The following is a 19,638-nucleotide window of genomic DNA, read 5'->3' on the forward strand; positions in this document are numbered from 1 at the left end:
AAACAATAAAAGCCCAGGAATAGAGGGTATTTCTACCGAGCTACTGAAAGCTCTTCCCGAGCCGGTGGTGGATGAGCTTCGTAGTTTGATCACCGCAGTTTGGGACATTGATTACATCCCCTATGAGTGGACAACCTCTATAATTGTCCCTATCTTTTAAAAATGTGACCGAATGTATTGTAGAAACTACCGAGGGATATCCCTTATCCCTATTGCTGCCAAGCTGTTCGCAATCATTCTTTTAAACAGATTTAGAGATGTTAGAAACAGCCTAACACGACCCAACCAAGCAAGATTCAGGCCGGGCATGGACTGCTGAGATCAGATCTTTAGCCTGCAACAGATTCTTGAACAGCGGTTTAAACACCAACAGGAAACAATCCAAATCTTCCTAGACCTCATCACTGCCTTAGATTCGATCCACCGTGATGAAATATGGGAATCATTGAGAGAATATGGTGTACCTGAGAAGATCGTCTGGTCTGCTAAGGGAAAGCTATGCTGGAACAAAGGCTCGAGTCAGAGTTTATAGCAAGTTTCAGACCTGGTCTTGATTGAGGAGGGTGTTACGTCAAGACTGCGTCTTCTCACCAACTTGTTCAACTTTTCCATCGATTGGATCCTCAAGGTTCTGGAAAAGTATAAAGGTATTGCAGTGAGCCCGGCCTTCTTCGTCACAGATCTTGACTATACTGACGACTTGGAAATGCTTGCTGGATCAGCCCAGGCTACGATCAATGACGTGGCAGACAAGGGAATCTCGACTGGCCTAAAAATAAGTCTAGCAGAAACGGCCGGGATGGACGGCCGGGATGGATGAACGCCAGTGACCCTAACGGTAGTCAGATCGAAGACGTCCAGTCGTTCAAATACCCCAGCTTAATGGTAAACCCTGCTGGCGAATCCTCAGAGGAGATCTGGAGCCGCATGTTGTCAGCCTGGAACGTCTTTCTTCAACTACGGAAGGCTCTCTGGAAGCGGACTGAAACTTCAACACGGAAGAAGCTCCGAGTGTATAAAGCTATGGTTATCTCTGCTCTTCTCTATGGATTAGAGGCATAGTCACTGGAAGCAGTCAAAGCGTTGATCTTGAATACCTTCAACCCCAAATACCTGCGTTTATGCTGGGCATACGCCTCTCAGATAGTCTCGAACGCCGAAGTTAGAGGCTTAAGATGTTGGGATCGCCCAGTCGATACATGCATGACAATCGATATTGTCAAGCAGAGGAGACTGAGATGGTTTGGCCACACAATGCGAAGACCAGATGACCAAATAAGCAAAAGATGCCTAATGTGTCTACCACTACTGGCATGGAAAGAGGGAACATGATGCCTAAAGAAGACGTGGCTCGCGACAGTGAAGATTGATCTGGAGCCAATCGGAAGGTTCAGAAAATACAGCCATCTTTGGGACCATCAGTGGCTGGAGATCGTGGAGCCTTCCACTGTAGAGTCAAACCTCTGCCTGATGACATATCATCGTCTGCTGGGCGCCACGATTAGCCTGGATGCGGCGTGAATGTGCAACAAGTACAAGTAAGTAAGTTTGCTCTATTGAACCCATGTGCCGACTCGACACTCCCCCTCCCAACCTTTGTGAAAATTATGCGGGGAACCATACACTCTTACTCGTTATAGCAAAATTATATTTGTGAGAAAAGACAATAGTGCTAAGACACGCTTTTAGCTTCCTTTTGGGGTAGGAGGGGAGTATTCGATACAAATAAAAATGTCAAGTATCACACAGAACTGTCTCATGTCTAAAATCCCCGTGTCTCACGTCTGCATAGTGGAATATAATTTCTTCTTTACTGAAAACTTGGAAAAAAGATGTGAGATATAAAAAATATTTCTTCTATTTATGGAACCTCTCACATTTCTTTTTGTACAACTTTAGTGGAGTTTTGAATAAAGGGCATATTTAATGTTAGCAGGCCTATGTATATAAGAGGAACAAGAGGAGGGAGCTGGTTAGCGCACTGGCACTCATTTTACTTGAGCAGCAGCACAGACCTTCGCACCCTCCAAATTACAGCTAGTTTTGTCATTAGCTTGAATAAATTGCAAAAAGTGACGCATACCCTTCAAAATCACATGTCACACTTATTTGTTCTAATACATTAACTACGCAATATTTGTTTAGTTTCCAGTGAGGGCATGTACGAGTGATCTTGTTTCACTGGGAAACAACATTTTAGGGAGTAGAGAGGCAAATATTTTTATCTCGATATCTTTTGAGATGGAGAGGAAGAGGCATGACCCCGCTATTTCTACAGTCTCAAATGTAGGTTTCAAACGACTCAATATGACACAAGATGAGCTACTGTTGCACAGTATCCAAGGCCGTATCCAGGGGGGGTGGGGGGGGTGGGGTTAGAGGGTTTGAACCCCCCCCCCCCCCTCGAATTGTCTGTCTGACTCGTAACAAAATGGACATAAACAAATTTTGTATGCATTGTTCAAGGTTTTTTGTGTAAGCCCCCTCCCAAATTTTTTTTGATTAAAAACCCCTCCGAAACAAAATCCTGGGTACCGCCTTGACAATATCTCTTTTGAGACTATACGCAATATAAAAACCTAAATCGAATCGGTATTCACACAAGTTAACGAGATCCATTCCCATGGCACAAGGTAAAAAAAAAATGTCATTAATTTGGTTACGTCTAGGCAAGAACGTACCCAGGATTTTTTTCTGAGGGGGGGGATAACTTTAAAAAACGCATCAAAAATTTGTTTAAATTCACTTTTGTAATGTTTTTAAGAGTCGGACAAACATTTAGGGGAAGGGGGGGGGGTTCGAATCCCCTAACCACCTTGGATACGACCTTGCGTCTAGGTTGGGGTTTTCTCTTATTTTTGGAGGGGCTATGTTATGGAGTTTGTTAAATGAGAATATTAAAAGTAGTGTTTCAAGTGAATTTGTAAGGCTGTTGAAGAATCCATTGTTTTCTAAATATGATTTTAATGTTTAATTTAATAGAGTACATAATTGATAGAATAAAATGGTATTAAATCATTAAACATAGTATTTTATTTTGATTGATGTGCGTTAGGGAAAGAGTTGAGTGTTAAGTTAGTTGTAGCCAGTGGCGGAGCCAGGGGGCGAGGGGGCACCCCCCACAACCCCCCAACGTAGTCCAAAGTAGTGTAATTTACATATTTAGCAAGTTTGCGTTAATCAAACGTTAATCAATCCTAACGCAAGTTTATCGAATCAACCTATTTTGTGCCCCACTAAAAAAATTATGGATCCACCCCTTGCGGTAGCCGGGTACATGATGTTGTAGTTATGTTTTGTTTTTAAAACGTTTTCTGACGTTAATGTTTATTATTTCTTTTTCTTTTTCTGGATTTGTTTGATCCTCCCTCCTCCATATTTGAAGGAATATGTTTATGTTAATTTGTTTGTTAATAATTGATATTAAACTGAATCAAAAATAAATTTAAAAATATGCCATTATTTTTAATTGATATGAATTTGACCCAGCATATATCAAACAGTTCGTGCTGGTAACGAACTGTAAGTAAGGAGCGACCCGGCTCACTAGTAACCGAAACTCTAAAAAACGGAATTTTGATACCAATAGATACATAAAAAAATCAGATTTTTATGCTGATTTTAAATATATCAGTTTCATCAAGTTTAGTCTTACTAATCAAAAGTTAGGCGCCTGCGAAAATTTGGCTGATTTTTTAAAAAATGTAGAAAGACCCCCTAAAAGTTATATAGCCTCAATAAGAATCGAACTATCATGTTCAACATATAAGAAAACCCTACTGTATAGGTTTTAAATGCTTATCTATAAAAATGTGGAATTTTGCATTTTTTGCCAGAAGGAAGATCACGGATGTGTGTTTATTTGGGTTTTTTTTCCAGGGGTGATCGTATCGACCCAGTGGTCCTAGAATATCGTGGGAGGGCTCATTGGAATGGAAATGAAAATTTCTAGTGCCCTTTTTAAGTGACCAACAAAAAAAAATGGAGGGCAACTAGGCCTCCTCCCACGCTCATATTTTTCCCGAAGTCACCCGATCAAATTTTTGAGATAGCCATTTTGTTCAGCATAGTCGAAGAATATAATAACTATGTCTTTTAGGATGACTTAATCCTCCAAAGTCCCCGGGGGGGGTCTGCAAGGTATGAACTTTGCCCAATGTTTACATATAATATTGGTTATTGGGAAGTATTCAGACGTTTTCAGGGGGTATTTTTTCGGGTAGGTGGTGGGGGGGGGGGTCGGGCGTTATATGGGAGGATCTTTCCATGAAGGAAATTTTCATGGGGGAACGGACATTGCTATGAAGGGGGTGCCGGATTTCCCATCATTATTAAAGAGAAAGGTCAGATATTAAATAAAAAAAAAGTTTTTCAAATGAAAGTAAGGAGCAATATCAAAACTTAAAACGAACAGAAATCGTTACGTATATGATTGGATTCACCCCCTAGTCAGTACCTCGCTCTTTACGACACAGATTTTTTTTAGTAATTTCATAGGAGCCATTTATTATAATTAACGGCCTTTGTGATTAAGTGGTAATTTTTAAAGAATTGGAAAAAAATTCGAACTTTAGCTTAAAGAGCAAGGTATTGACTAGGGGGCGAACCCTCTGATATACGTATTAAAAATCTATGAATATAGAAGTTCGTTACGTAAGGTAATTCGTAAGTTACGTATATTTATTACTAATAAAAACGTTCGTAAATAAATTGTAAAAGTTTCGAGCAAGACATTTAACGAAATAGAAGCAAAATTAATATACAAATTTTGTTTTAATTATTTGTTTACGGTGAACAAATATCAAAATCTGTATTATTTTGAAAGCGTTCAAAAATCAATTAAAAAAAACAAGTTTTTTAAACTGAAAGTAAGGAGCGACATTAAAACTTGAAACGAACAGAAATTATTCCGTATATGGAAGGGGCTGTCCCCTCCTCAACGCCTCGCTCTTTACGCTAAATTTTTACTTTCTCACAACTCTATTTTTTTTTAAACAATAAAAAACTTTAGCGTAAAGAGCGAGGCGTTGGGGAGGGGACAGTCCCTTCCATATACGGAATAATTTCTGTTCGTTTTAAGTTTTAATGTCGCTCCTTACTTTCAGTTTAAAAAACTTGTTTTTTTATTTAATCGTAATTTGAAGTAAAATAGACAGAAAGCAGTGTTTTGAACACCTTTAATAATTTCTTTGTGTTGCCCCGTTTTGCGAGATCGTGAACAATTCACATTGCAATTCTCTTCCCTGTGCTTCATTCGCATTTGGATAAATACTTGGAATATTTATTCCAATTGAGCGTATAGTCGCTGTTACGCCTAAAGGTCGTATCTGACATTTTAAATCTTCTCAAACAATTGGCTAAAATCTTTTATTGAGATACGCGTAAAGGTCGTATCTGACATTTTGGGTCTCCTGAAACAATTGCCAAAAAGGTTTTATTAAGATACGCCCAAAGTTTGTATAAGACATTTTGATTTTCCTAAAACAATAGCAAAAACTATTTGTTGAGATACACCTAAAGCCAAAAACGTTTGATGAGCTGCATTCAGAGGGAGAATCAGCAGGGCAGTTTATGTTCAATCATACTTCGATTCTCCTAACCTACATTCTGATTCTCTCGTTGAGAACAGCTTAGCAAACGGTTTTTGTGAATAATCTCAGACATGTGAAAATGTCAGGTATGATCTTTAAGCGGATTAGCTATCATCAAGGGTGCATCATCTATCATGAAGTATGAAACTTGAATTTTTAGACAACATACATAATGCTATACATATATTTTTTTTAATTTGACTTACTACGGGATTGGGGTTATACTTGAAAGGTGCCCGCTAAGGTAAACACCCTGATCAAACACTATTATGAGATTATATAGATTAAGTTCTTTGTCAGATTGTTTTCTTAACCTATCACTACTCCGTGTAAATCAATTTGATGGTACGAAATGTCACGTTTAAGTATTTTTACCTTTCTTTTGTGCCTATTTTTACAATGAGAAAAGATTGAAAAGAAAGCGGACGAAAATTAATAAAACGTAGTTCAATAAGCTGTTGCTTATTCTTTCCAAGGACGTATCTAATACACTGATACTTGAAAAAAGAGGCTTTTTTTCGACATTCAACAAAAGGGTTCTTAATTCAATCTTCTAAAGACATTCATCCAACCTGAAACGATAGACAATCGCCCAAGCATGGAAAATAAATAGTACTGACAGTCAAAGTTATGCTGTATAAAAGGACCTTTAATCCGGCAAACAGATAAACAGTCTCATGTTTAACTAAAGAATATATAAGCGCAAGGGACAGTACTTAAGGGGAAACGATGGTTCCCTGGGTTTCAAGAAATGATTGAAAAGATTCGGATAATTTCTTGTTTTGAACTAATGTTTCATACAGCTTCAGCAGGACATAGGTGCTCATAATCAAGGCCGTACAAAGGATTTTTTTTTCGGAGGGGGTTTTACTCAAAGATTTATTTTTCGGGGGGGGGGGGGGTTACACAAAAAAAAACTCAAAACACATACACATTTTTTTTATATCTATTTTTGTTACTGTTTTACGAGTCAAAAAAACACTCCAGGAGGGGTTCAAACTCCCCTAACCCCCCCGCTGGGTACCGCCTGGCTCATAGTTTGTTCTCATAGTTTGCGATCTCGGAGTGAAACTGTCCTACGGCAAAAAAGACAAAAAAAAAACAAAATCAGTCTCAGAAAAAAGCAATTAATGTTTTGAACGCTCAACGCTATAAAAGGTTTTGAACGCTCTTTTTCCAACACTCAATAGCAAGGAGGATTCATGGGGAGCTTTGGAGCCTGCTCGCTAACGAAATCCCAAAGTTTTCTGAACTTCTGAGAATTTAAATTCAAATTACCAAATACGAAAGATTTTTATTATTGCCCCCTCCCCCTCCGAAAAAATTACTGCCTGCGTCCTAGTTCAATAATCAAATTAATAAACTTGTTTTAGCTTAATTTTTTCTTCGGCTAATAATATTTGCATTAATAAGTAAGCAGAATAGGGTAACTTCCCTCGCAGGGATAATTTTACTCCCGGAAAAGTGTTGAGGCATCGATTGGGATAGAACTGAATTTTGTATTGTTAAGCAATAGAGGGGTGAACGGAGTCCCACTTAGGCCATTCGGAAGAGCAAGAAAAATCCTGCTAAATTGATACAATCTGCAAAATTTTGATGCAGGATAATTTTACTCTCAGGAAGGGCCGTATCCAGGATTTTGTTCGGGGTGGGGTTTACAAAAACCTTTACAATAAGCAACAAAACACAAATTTGTTTACATGTATTTTTGTTACTTTTGTACGAATCTGACAAAATTTTAGGGTGGGGTTCTAGCTGGGTAGTCTCCCCCTCGGATACAGGCAGAATACGAGTTCTTAAAAACGGTATCATGGTTGCAGAAGTATCTGAAACCTAGTTGAAAACGAATAATACCACGAAACAAAAAAAAAACAAAAAAAAAAAAAAAAAAAAAAAAAAAAAAAAAAAAACGAGGAAACTCTAGTGAGAATATTCTCCCAATTGATAATTATAATCTCGACAATTTCCAAAAATTTCGAACAAGAGCCTGAAACTTCTCAGCTATAAATCTACAAGTTTAAGATTTTTGTATTTTTATTTTCATTTCGTATCATCTTAATGCCAGTTTAATTTTTTTTTTGCGCCTATTTTAAAGTTTAAACGTAGTAGAATTGTCATCTCGCATAACCCCATCGTTGTCGATATTCAAAATGTTTTTCATGAATGATGTAAATGTAATACACTGCATATAGGTTTTTAATGTTTGCCATTGAAATGCTTCAGTTTACACTAGTATTTAAACGCGGTTTGTGATTTTGCAAAAAGAATATTTACAAATGAATAGGTGAGAATTGTGTTCCAGTTCCGATGTTGAGTCAAAGTAAAGATATTGAATTAAAGCATTTCAGGCTGGCCCAGAGTTCTGATTCTAAGAGAGAGTAGAACCATTTATAACATACCCGAAAATGGTATCTTATCGAATTGTGAAAAGCATCCTCAGTTCCCCATTGAAAAAGCAACGAAAGTTGTATTCTGGCATGTTAGCACTGTTGTTTCTTCTGTTTTTCTGGTTTTATTTATTTCTGTTTTGGCCACCTCTACCAGCCAACTGGTTGTTTGAAGAGTGATGAACAAGGGTTCATTCGAAAGTTGATTTTTATGGATTTGCATTTTTCATAAACTCGGACTGACAGCGCCAACAAAGTGATTTTTTTCACCTGCATTTGTGGCCTACTGGATGGTCGCAGATTGGTGACTAGGGGTCATTTTATAGATAATATTTTTTACATCCACATTTCATGAACTCATTATGACTGCACCAGAATAAAGTGCCATAAGGCTTTAAAATAGGAAACTTAGGTACCATCTCCAAAACTAGTGGGGCTTACTGAGGCCAAGAGCAGTGGCGTCAATATGGAGTAGGTGACACAGACCTCCAAGATTCCGCCCCTCCCAAAATTTTTAAAAATGCCTTTTTTCGATATTTTCTTTCATTTTTTTTTTTTTGTACTTTCATGGAAAAAAACAACAACAAATTGTCTAGCATTGACTTTGATAACTCTATTTTTGCCCCCGTCCCAATTTCTGCTAATCGGCGCCACTGGCCAGGAGACTAGGTAGCCCCTCTCTTGAGAGCTCTTGTCAAGAAGATTCCTTGACATGAATACAAGATCGATTGGTCTCTTAGGCATCATTGCAGATGCAACGCTGCCGCATGGGACTGGGCCATAATACCTACTTAACCTATGAGGCTAAGGGGTTAAAAAATCGTTTCCTGGCGCTATTCCAAAGTTACACAAGCACCACTATTTTCACCTCATTTATCTTGGCACCATATCCGGTAGGCGCAAATACCAATTCAGGGTGCCATCTGAAGGATAGATAGGGCTGTAAGACTGGCTAGACTGTCTGAATTTATCTTATTAAGAGAACTGTCTGATGCCGACACAATCCCAGGTAAGCTGGTTGTCTGTTCCCTGGATCCTTAGGAGAAGTAGACACTGATCCAGTTTTTCGGTTATTCTCGATGTTTAAACTTTAAACATATTATTTTGCACTACATCCCGAATTCATTACCAGCAAGTGGGTTTCCACTCTGGTTTGAGTTTTGCAGGACGTGTCCTCAAATCTTACTTTAGGCCCCTTTTTTATGCGGCTTTAAGGTTGCCCTTACAGTTTCTACATGATTAGGTATAGTATAGTAAATGATAATCTATAGCTTGTAGTATGTATTTTCATTACATAGCAATTCCTATTGCATTTTCAAATATTCATGCACAAAATAGATAAATAATAACTTCTTGAGATTATTCCTGTTTCAAGCAAAGGAAAAATAACAAATTAGCGGTGCGGCTGAAGTGCTGCTGCACAAATGGAAGCATCTCTCTCAAAATTTGCATGAAAAAATAATCAAAAGAATTAAATACTTGTCAAGCTCAAGGGAGGGGGGTCACTCTCAGAAATGATGCGCACCGGATGGTGCGTGTCAAGCTTGGCGGAACTGTGCGGCACAGGTGGCGTTCCAAGATGTACACCAGGTGGGGAAAAGTCAGCACCCACAGGAACAAATTATTTCCAGACTCAAGTAAAGAATGATGCTAAAATCTAAAACCAGTAAAAATTACACGGGATCAGAAGGGAATTGTCGCCCTCCCATCTATCGACTTCGCTTGTAATGTTCAAGGTGAGTTCTTGCGATAAACTGAAAAGTTACGAAAATACATTTTACGCCCAATTGGCAACAATTCCTTCCTTGAGGGTAACTTCTGCTCATTTTAAGTTTTAATCCTAAACTTTATTTGTGTTTCAAAAAACTAAAAGATTAGAAAAAAATTATCCCTGGCATGAGATACTCAGACTTTATTAGTACCATAGGGAGAAATCATAGTGAGTGAGTACTGGGTTGTGTGCCATAGCCCAATGCCGGCGAACATTGCGACGGCATTTTTTTTCTAACCGCATGTTTTTTGTGATTCATTTTTGTTTTGATTCGTTGTGTTCTCGATGTCGCATGTGTTCTAACTGCATGTTTCTTTGTACTTCATTTTCGTTTTGTTCCTTGTTTTCGCTTGTCTTCTAACCGAAGATTTTGTTTTTTTATGCTTCATTTTCTAATTTGATTCGTTGTGATCCTCGTTGTCAAATGCCTTCTAACCACACATTTCTTTGTGCTTTATTTTCGTTTTTCGTTATTGGAAAAAAAATTTTCTTGCTGTTTAAACGACTTACCATTTTCAACCATAGTAAATTTGCGTTTTTCAGGCCGTCATCTAGCCACAATTTTTATGCGATGCATGTGATGTCACATGAAGAATGTCTTTCGAAAATTAAGGCTCAAGCAAATTTTCCCAAACTCATTACCTGTCTAGATAATTTTTTTCAGGCCAGAAAATCTCAGTATGCCAATCTTCAAAAAAATATATGGAGCCGTTTTCGAGGAAAAGCAAGTAAAGAAATGTACAATTATTGCTCGCTTAAAGAGAGTAGATAAATAAAATGTTTTCCCATCAAAATGGCTAGATTCTTCCGAACGAGTAGAGACAGAGAGAATTACAATGGGGGAAAAAACAGAAGAAGATGATCAGAAAACTATAATAAAACACTAAAATACTAATATGCATAATGCATCTGATAAATAATAAACCTAATAAACTTTATATATACATATATTTAATCAGCAGATGGTAAGCTTCAGTATCAAAAAGCAGGATCTTACAATGCGTGCTAATCCACAATCACGATTAAATCTTAGTTCACTCCATACCCCTATTCCTGTTCACAACAACCTTTTTTATTATTTTCATTGTCCAAATTAACCCCTGTAAAGAGCGACATCTCTACGACAAATGAACAAATCTCAGCACTTTGAATGTAACCTAACCTAATTTGACACGAGATAGGAACTAGATAAATACGATTAACACGGATTATTAAGGGTTGCCGAGCAACAACAATCTGAAATGTTGCTACTGTAAACAGTAGTCAAGGCAACAGTGTACTAATCTGAAGTTGTATAATGGTAGATTTAAGCCAATCAAAACAAAGTAAAATTACCAGCTGCTGTTGTTTGCACTGGGTTTTTAACTTCAACTAGCTTCTTTTTTTTGCAAATATGGGTATTGAAAACATAGGCGTTACTTGGGGGGGGGGGGTTCAATTAGTTTGGAAAATATTATAATTTATTAAGTAAACTTAAATATGATGATTTGTTAAAAACTGGTTTTAGTTTGGTCAAGTTCATTCTTTTTTTTAAAACATAAAATTGCACTAGGTTAAGAGGTACATTTTAAACTAACTTTTTATTAAATTACTGTCGTCACGGCAAAAATTATTATAGCGCTATATTTGTTTAAACTTTGATAGGATAAGGTAAGTGCACAAAAATAGATACTCGTCATGCATGTATCGGACCATTCTGTGCCCGAACGGGGCGCAAAATGAGGACTCCCAACTTAATTTTATGTTTGTTTGATGTGTGTGCATTTTTTATTATGCATTACGCAACGTTTTTTAAATTAACCGAATAGCGTCAGTGCTAAGTAGTAACATTTCTTCGTTGCCATTTGAAGAAAAATGTGCTATTGAAGACTTAAGGTAGGCTTACGCCACCTTTACTTTTTTACCATTTGGTTTTCGGTATCCATTACAAATATTTTTCCAAAATAATTTTCCAGACAGCTTAAAAACACGTTTTGCCATGTATTTTCCAGAAAATTTCAAGGAAAGGGCCCCGAGAAACCCCCTTCCTCTGAAAGGTACCCCATACCCCCAAATGTGGACCCCCCTCCAATCAAAACGCTGAAATTACACCCATAATTGCAAGAATTATGCTGACGCTAGTTTTAAATAACACCTACGTCGGTATCATTTTAATATTAAAATAACGTTTTTTTATGATTGTTTCAATGGGCATGTAAATGACGGAACTTCTAAATATAAAAAAAAAGATACTACAGCGGAATTCCAGAAGGGTTTCTCTAAGGCCATTTTTTTTCTCAATATGTATAAATTGACCTCACAAATTCTTGAATATAAACTTCCTAAAAAAACAAAAAAACAAAAACAAAAAAAAACGGCACGCTACACTTGAATTTCAAAAATTGCAACTAATTTAGTGTTGCAGAATGGTAGATTTAAGACAATTAAACTAGAAGAAACTCACCAACTGCTGTTGTTTCCACTCTTCTTGAAGTTGAGCTAGCAGACGTGGAGTTAGTAGACCCTGCTCCATTAATCTTTGACTTAGCCTCCCTAGAGCAGCAGGTTGAACATCTAAAATATAAGTACTCTTGCAATGCTCAGCTTTCAAGAAAAGACGAAGTCTTTGGACCTAATATCAAACTTTATTACAGTAATTTTTGTCAACATACAGCTGAAATGGACTAGAATTGTACTAATTATTATTACTATTACCACAACTCAGAATGCTTTCGCTTGTCATGCATAAATACACATGTATAAAAAAAACACTTTGAGCAACTAATATAATTAAACACTAATACAATAATCAAAATAAAAACTTCATATTTCAGAAACAAATTGAGATTCTCATATTCATACTAGTAGAAATCACTACTGGGTCATGAGCTCTCAAAGCGTGCAAACTTGCAGAATATACAACATTTTCTGAAAGATGGTTCCAGCAGTTACAAAACTGTTCGTGCCGATTCTTCCATTTACTTCTCGGTAATAAAACGTTGAAGTATATTCCCTAGTAACTCTGGAATGCACAACATCAAAAAAAGGTTTTTTTTTCTCAACTGGAAGTAAACAGCAACATTAAAACTTAAAACGAACAGAAATTATTCCCTATACTGGGAAGGCTGCCCCTTCCACGACCCTAGTCCTTTACGCTGAAGTCTTAAAGTCCTTTAAAATACATTTCATTCAAGTTCAACTACCATTGTATTTGAGCATTCTTTCTTAAATAATTATGACAAAGAGTCGAATTTTAGCATAAAGAGCGAGGGTTGAAGAAGGGACAGCCCCCCCCCCTCACATACATAATAATTTTTGCTCGTTTTGAGTTCTAAATGTTGCTCCGTAATTCTAGTACAAAGAACATATCTTTATTTAATTTCTGACCGTTTTTGAAATCATTCCAGAATATCCCATCCCCTGGTATAAGCTGAGTAAATATATCGTTTCGATTAAGGTCATATTAAGAGGGTATGGCACCTTCTAACTTAGATCCTTCAAACATTTGGGCCCTTGGCTTATATTTTGTCTCTTCTTTACCCAAATTTTAAAGATTTCAAATTACTAATACTACGGGCTGCTTTAGTCCGCAAAGTTTTCAGCATGATTGTCCTTGAACCAAGGCATATACACAGATGGGAGAGTCTCAGCCAATTTTTTTCCGAATTCTGGGCGCCTATTATTCACGCTATAATTTTTTTTACTGTCCCCCTCCCCCATCCACGTGTCAGGTTTAACACATTTTATATAAAATGTTATATAAAAATTTTATATACCGAAGAAAATTTTCTTCGGTATTGCCCTTGTAAATCTGGTAGTTTCGAAAGTAAGTAAAGGTGAATAGAAAAGTGTCGTATTTAGAGGGGTTTTAAAGCAATTAGGACATGATTAGGAGTAATTAGGAAATGTTGTAATTTAAATCCTAAAAACGCTTGGTTTCTTGGTTGAAATTCTGTACTAGGGTTGTACTTTTTATCGGCTCGTGGTTCTCTACCCAAATATTACCGAGTCCTAATTACCAATGTTACAAGCTTCTTAATCCGCTAAATTTTCAGCATGACAGGAATTGAATGGCTTAAGCTAATATTTAAGTTCTGATTGTCGTTGGACCCCTTTTATATTCTCTAAAATATTTTGCTTTGGATTTGCCCTTGTAAAAGTTGAAATGGTTTTATATCTAACCTGTATGTGTTTTCCAATTGCCCAGGCCATGCTGTCAATCCCCTTTACAAATCTCCTTTAGGATTAAAACTTAATAGGCTTACACCTGTTTTGATAGAATCTCTTACAGAGTATGATTTACTTTGTTGAATGTACTTAAACGACCGGAAACTCCCCCCACTTTAGAAACTGTTTTAAAAAAGAAGACAAAATAATCTCTTTTCCCCTACTTTTCCTATTCTTACTTTTAAATTTGATTTTGTCATGTTGAAAATCTATCATTGTTTTAGATTGCCGATAACGCTTAGTTGCGTTATCCGTAAATCCGGCCTCAAATCTTGCCAAAGGTTTTTAGATACCTCTTCAGTGTTGCCAGCGCTTTGAAATTAACTGTACCAGTTTTCCGACTAAAATTGTACTAGCAAGAAAGTAATTGGCACCACCGGAACAGCAAGTTAAATATTTGCCCTAACAATCAGAAAACTTTCAATAAACTAAAATTTAGAACAGATATTTGAGTCAAAAAGGAGTAAATAAAACCTAATGTACCGGGAAATCTGATTGTACCAAGCTTTTCCAAATGTACTAAACTGTGCCAGGACCTCTAAATTGTACCAAAAACGGTACAATTGTACCGCGTTGGCAACACTGTACCTGTTTTGTGGTTGGCTGTAGAGCATGGGAGGCTTTCGGAAAATCCTTCATAAACATATGTTATATTTGGTGAGTGCATGTCCTCGACAAAATATCCTCTACTCTATCGAAGGAATATTTTCTTTGGGCCAATTTTAATCATGGTTGCAGCATAGAGCAAACCCCGACCCAAAGGAATAAAAATAAATAATAATAAAAAATAAACAAATAAAATTAAAATGGGTTCCTGAAGAAACTGTCAAGTGACAAAACTCTGTCTAACTGATACATATTTAGAAAATGTAGTTATGTGTAATCAACATAAAATATAGCAATCTAAAACTAACTTACTATATTTCAGGAGCCACCCCCCAGCCCGTGCAAAATTCCCCCACAAGCAACACTGAGCAGCCACAGAGAAAGTACAAAGTAGGTGCCTCAAAATGTCGATCCGATGTCAGCGAAGAGCAAACCACGATACAAAGGAGTAAAAATAAATAATGATAAAAAATAAACAAATTTAAAGCAAAATAGGTTCTTGAAGAAATGTCAGGTGACAAAACTCTGTCCAACTGATACATATTTAGAACATATAGTTATCTGGCAATAACACAAAATACAGCAATCTGAAACTAATTTACAATATTTCAGGAGCCGGCGTCTCCCCCCGTGGAAAATTCTCCCACGAAAAATTCCCCCGCGGGCGAAACTGAGCAGCCACAGAGAAAGTACAAGATAGGTACCTCAAGATGTCGATCCGATGTCCAAAGGGATAACAAAAGGACCACATATCAAAACAGTTTTAGGACAGGGGCAGGTTGGTCTCCAGTCACTTTCGAATTGCGGAAGGGGATGAGGAAGGGAAGGGGCAACCCCATCCTATACGGTATAAATTCGGCTCATTTTGGGATTTAATATTACTCTTTACTTTTATAATAACAGTGTAGACCAGAAATATTCCCAGAAACCAAGAGGGATTAAATATCAAGTCTTACCTCCATCTCCCCCGACCCTTCCTTAGAACTGATTCTGCATTATGATTTCCCTCCAAAGAAACGACCACCCCTTCCAAAAAAAATAATATGTTAACAATGGGCAACTAGCATAACTTACAGCCCTTGCCCCGAGAGCTGGGGAGTTGTCAACCCCAGAGGCATAGTTATATTGCCTATGGACTATTTTTAAGTAAGACAATGGCTATTTAAAAAATTTTGACCGACTCCATTGGGGGAAAAGGTGTGTGTGGGGGGGACTGGTTATCCTCCGATCACTTTTGACTCTTAAAAAGGGAACTAGAACTTTTGACTTCCAATCAAATGAGTCTTCTTCAAAGTTTATACGACCACAGTTCCATAAAAAACTGTATGTGTTAACAATGGGCAACTTGCATGTTACAACCTTTGCCCCCGGGCTGAGTTTTTTTTTTGACCACGAATGCATGGTTATTTAAACTCTGGACTGTCTTGAACAATATGGCTATCTCAAAATATTGATCCGATGCATTCGAGGAAGAGGGTGTGGGAGAGGGGAGAGATGGTTGCTCTTCAATCACTTTTGACTCTTAAAACCACTAGAACTTCCAATTTCCGATCGAATGAGCCCCTCCGAAGTTTAAGGGACCACCCCTTCCATATGGGGTACCTCTGGGAAAAAATACTGACAACAAATAAATAAATAATAATAAATAAATAATAAAACATTGACCCTTTATGGCTCTTTACTTTAGATTAAATAATAATAAAAAAAAATCTACTACTGGAAGTAAGGAGCAACATAAAAATTAAGACAAAAGTAATTATTCCGTATATGGTGGGGGGCTGTTCCCTCCTCAATACCCCGCTCTTGACGCTAAATTTTTAAAGAACTTTTAAAGAAGGCTCTGACTCTAATTATATAGCCCTTGTGTTTCGGGAATCGTTCTTTAAGAATTGGGATAAAAAGTTGAATTTAAGCGTAAAGAGCGGGGTATTGAGAAAAAGACATCCCTCTCCCCTCATATACGGAATAATGTTTTTTTCGTTTCAAGTTTTAAAGCTACTCCTTACTTTCAGTAGAATTTCTGATAGTTTTCAGATAATCCCTGGAAATCCCCTCCCCTCCGTGGGAAATCCCCCCAGGTAAAATTACTCCATAGAAAGCTCCTCTAACGTAAAATTCTCCCGCCAGGAAATTCCACCCTCGTTGGGAATTCCACCCAGAAAATTTCCTGCCTACGGTTCTGCCTGAAAAATACTCCTTTATAGCATATTTTCATTTGAAGAAAACTTATTTTTACTTAATTTCTGATCCTTTTTAAGGTCATATTGGAATCCCCCTGTGTGAAAATATTTCCAGGTGACCCGACCCCCCCCCCCAATGGAAAGTTCCTCCCTTAGAAAATTTCCTCATGGAGAATTTCTCTAAATTCCATTTTTAGAGTTTCGGTTACTATTGAGCCGTGTCGCTCCTTACTTACAGTTCGTGGTAACGAACTGTTTGACAACGCTGTAGCGTTGCCTCTAATAGACAATACTACAGCATTGTCTCTGACTTAAACAGGTGAATAAAACACTCAATTTCCATTCTACTGAACATCTAAGAGGGAATTATCCCGGAGGGAATTTTCTGGGGAGAATGTTCCATGGGGTAAAATTTATCGGGGGGACTTTTCCGGGAGGAGGGAACGCCTTGCACCTTATATTTCATATTAAAATATATTTTGAGCATTCCGAAAAGGAGACTGAAATCCTAAAATGCCGTCTGACTGAAAAGAAATTACCACGCGAATCCCCGAAGTCAAACAACCCTGGCAAGGACTAGTTGTAGATTGAGTGGGGATAACGGATGTGGCCCAAACAAGGGGATGTCATCCCCTTGTTTGGGTGCAGTTTTGTGCAAGTTGCAGAATACTTACGGATATCTGTCCAGCAAAAAAATGTGGTTTTCTATCTAATTTTGTTTTCTTTCAATATATGCAATAAACCTTTCAAAAGATCTTTCCTTAATTTAGGCGATGAAACTAAATAAGTCAATGTGAGTTTTTGCTAAAATAAGACTTTTAACATAAGGTCCTGCTCCCTACTTTCCTTAAACTTTCCTACAAGATAGGTGCATCTCTGTCACATAACTAAACAAGTCAAAGGGGTATTCTGTCACCGTCATCCTTGAGAATTTGCACATAAGAAATCCAATGATTTTCACGAAAACAAAACAGTTTATTTTTCAAAACGCGTTTTTTAGTTTTCGCCTACTGAGGGGGCTGAGAGAGGGAGTACACAAGAAGAGGCTGGTAGACCTCCAGTTAAAGGCTTTCGACAATAGAGTTTACAACAGTACCCTTATAATGCTTCAGCCTTTCCACTCCAGAAGGTTCCATATGGCACTTTACGATAGAGTTATTAGCACGAATTTATAAGAGGCTTGTAGAGGGACAACATCTTTAATTGAGCCATTAAACATCTCTCTACAGAGCCGATTTTAGGGGGAGGGGAAACTTGCCCTGGGCGCAGAAATTTTAGGGGCGCAAAATTTAAAATACACAGTATAACGGTTATAATCATTTTGTAATTCTTGAAATTTATTTTATTAAAATAAAGTGTGCAGTTGGCAGTAAGTAGCCAAAGCAAATAGAATCCAAAATTTGCATTTTCCCCATATCTTTATCACCCTTCCTTGAAGATAAAAGTAAGTAGACCAAATTAGACCAACAAGACCAAATAGACCAAAGAAGACCAATAAGTAGGCCGAATTAAAGGATTAGAACCAATCAATTGGGCCGAGAAAATTAATAATTTTGTAGAGGCTAAAGTAAGAAAAGTCAGATTTAAATAAATGGAAAATTTGTTAATAAATATAAATTTTGTTAAAATTGGGCCCGAAAATTTATAGGAGACAGGGGGAGGGGTGCTAAACCAGATTTTGCCCCGGGTGCAAGAGAGGCCAGAACCGCCACTGTCTCTCTGAGATCTCTGGCTAACCCGCTGGTCCTGGTATAAAAAAAATATAGAAATAAATCTTGAGTTGCGTGCTAGCGATAAAAAAAGTGATTTTCCTCGCTTTTTAAAATTGGGATCTGAAAATCTCCTGTTTAGGGTTTTCGAGCATAAACACTCAAACGGCTATCTTAGAATTTTTATTCTCCGGCATTTTAACTTTCTTTGAGCAAAAATTGATCTTTAGTAGTACGAAATGGCAGAAAACGTCACTTCGCTGTGCCATGATCTCTTATGTTTAGGCAAAACAATAACGCTGCCTAATGACCAAAGTGAGCTCTGTGTGTTATTTAATTTTTCCTGTTTTTCACTTGGCCACTTCGTAATGAATGGTTTGTAGAAACTTTATACGGGGCTCATTCAATTGCAAAAGAAAGTTATAATAATAATAATAATATACTACAATAAAAAGGCTTTCGCCTCTGAGTTCTCTTTTTAACAGTCAAAACTGATCGGAGGGAACTAGTTCTCTCCCAAGCCCTTCTTAGTTGCCCTCCCCCTAAACAACATCCGATAAAAAATCATAAGCTTGCTGTTTTGTTCAAATAGTCGAAAGGTCAAATCTCTTTGCCTCCGGGGATGAAATTGACCACCCCCTAGCCCCAGCAGCAAGGGCTGTAAATTATGCAAGTCGGTCATTCTTTACATATATTTTTTTTTTTTTTTATTGGGAAAGGGAGGCATGTTTGATCTTCGGTCTCTATGAAGGTCAAAGGTAGAAAAGTGAAACTTTCAGGAAATGTTCAGAGGGATTTTTGAACTAAAACAAAACTTACTACTTGCATCCAGGTTTTCAAAAATGGGTACCTGCAATATCTCAGGAACGCCGAAGAAAAATTAGGTTGAAACTTTGAGGGAATGTTAAGAAAGAAGTTGAAGTTAATCAAAATAACTATATACACCAACGTTTTCAAAAGGGCGCATCGGAGATATCTCAAGAACGGTGTGCATGTAACTGATCCAAAAGCAACTGAACCGCCCTGTGACTGAACCATGATACAACTGAACCACTGTGCAACTGAGCCCCTGTATAACCGAACCCCCGTGCAACTAAACCCTCGTATAACTGACCCACAGGGCAACTGAACTCCGTTTAACTAAACCCTCGTGCAACTCAACTCCATTTAACTGAACCCCCGTGTAAC

At 37.5% G+C, this 19,638-nt stretch overlaps 1 long non-coding RNA gene across 1 annotated transcript in view; it reads right to left on the reverse strand.

The window, feature by feature from the left end:
• The window catches only part of LOC148954997 (uncharacterized), a 42,038-nt gene extending 29,731 nt beyond the window's left edge, over positions 1 to 12,307 (reverse strand). The window contains exon 1 of the long non-coding RNA XR_016143713.1: positions 12,193 to 12,307. This is a non-coding gene — a long non-coding RNA (uncharacterized LOC148954997). The remainder of the gene's footprint in view (positions 1 to 12,192) is intronic.
• Positions 12,308 to 19,638: the final 7,331 nt, after the last annotated feature.

The sequence above is a fragment of the Artemia sp. Qi Xiang Cuo genome, chromosome 2 (assembly GCF_049724085.1).
Source record: "Artemia sp. Qi Xiang Cuo chromosome 2, ASM4972408v1, whole genome shotgun sequence".
Lineage (NCBI taxonomy): Eukaryota > Metazoa > Arthropoda > Branchiopoda > Anostraca > Artemiidae > Artemia > Artemia sp. Qi Xiang Cuo.